Here is a 1,570-nt window from a genome sequence, read left to right on the forward strand (position 1 = left end):
ATGGAACCTCTTGGTTGGTAATACTTAAAAACTGTTAAAGTTGCTAGTTTTAACGGATGTACGTTAGGCTATTTTCGAGGACTGCATAAATCTTCGGAAAGGAGATGATTTGCAAGGAAAATACAAAGATAAAAACTTCCTAGTATTGTTTGTTTCATGTTTTTTTAAACATAGCGGGAAATACTTGTCCTTTGAGATATATACAGAGTTACTGTTCTTGGCGAGTGAACAGTTGTGCATGAAAGCCAGAGTTTGTTGAGTTTTCCGTCCGTTGTTCGCTATCGATGAAAAATTAACTCTATTTCTTTCGGCGAATTATAGTTGAAGTATTCATGAAAATGTACAATTCATTTCTGATTTAAAAGCAAACGGAATTTCACCGTCAAAAAAGGTTATCGTGAAGTCAGGAGATAGTCCGTGACTGTGTACCGAGAGTACGCCTTGCAGGGGTTCCCCTGGTTTCGCGTTTATAACTTTTCTTTTTTCTCAGCCAATCGCATATTACTTTTAAAATGACGTAGGACGATTATCCATCATCTTATCATACCAACCAATGAAATCGCTTGAATAAAGCAAATGTCGTCATTTCGATCTAATATAGAGTCGGGATATTCCAACAAAGGGAATTTCTTACCCCGGTTTTTGTCACGACAAATCCAGAGCTTCGCATGCTAAAATATGAGCGCATATGAGTTTTGAATAATTTCTTGATATAAAAACAGTACACTTACTTCACAATAAACGAGAAAGAACTCCTATCATACTGAGCGTTGTAGTCAAGAACGACAACTCAATACCGCTTCATGTTCGCGGGAGTGTTAATATTTCACGATATGACATCCATTATGTCTAAAGGTTGAGTAAAACTGCTAATATTTAAACCACAGAAAAATGTGATTGGTTTTACAGTGACAGGAATACGTTCGAAATATGGAATTCATTCCTGTTATCAAAATTTTTACAACAACACGTCATCCGTTATGTACGTCAATATCAAGCTCAGGTACGTCGGATATAACTTATCCCATATCTACCCGTTTACTGTTTATTTATTCATTTTGTTTACACAAATTATATTTATCAGACCGCGTGGCCTAATGGATAAGGCGTCCGACTTCGAATCGGAAGATTGCGAGTTCGAGTCTCGTCGTGGTCGGCTTTATTTTACCTCAAAGATACACTAGCTTTAAGTTAAATTATATTCACAGGAAAAGCTGTCGTCTTAACAATATCACACCCCAGAAATTGATGATACCGGAACATAGAGGCCAACAGAATGAATGGTCGGGAGCACTGATCATTATATTTTTAATAACAGACCAATCAATATAAAAATCGTCATTAATCAATAGCACACTAACACTATACAATCCTAAAATTACCCGATGGTCAAGTATCATAAAAGTGATTTTCCACAAAACATTCCAGAAAAAAAATCAACAGTCATCGTGGTCAGACAATGATAGTGAAATACTATTATATATCCTGTAACACCAGTATCAACCCACTATTCTATGATGGTGGGAGTAATAAATACGATAGGAGTTCCCAGGGACGTATAAGCTGTATT

The 1,570-nt window shown here is 36.2% G+C and overlaps 1 non-coding gene across 1 annotated transcript; it reads left to right on the forward strand.

Annotated features, from left to right (window-relative positions):
- Positions 1-1,083: 1,083 nt before the first annotated feature.
- Trnar-ucg (transfer RNA arginine (anticodon UCG)) lies at positions 1,084-1,156 on the forward strand. Its single transcript has one exon. It is a non-coding gene; the product is annotated as a tRNA-Arg (tRNA).
- The last annotated feature ends 414 nt before the right edge of the window (positions 1,157-1,570 follow it).

Source organism: Ylistrum balloti, unplaced genomic scaffold (genome assembly GCF_031769215.1).
Source record: "Ylistrum balloti isolate Yb309-2 unplaced genomic scaffold, AGI_CSIRO_Ybal_v1 Utg369640, whole genome shotgun sequence".
Classification (NCBI taxonomy): domain Eukaryota; kingdom Metazoa; phylum Mollusca; class Bivalvia; order Pectinida; family Pectinidae; genus Ylistrum; species Ylistrum balloti.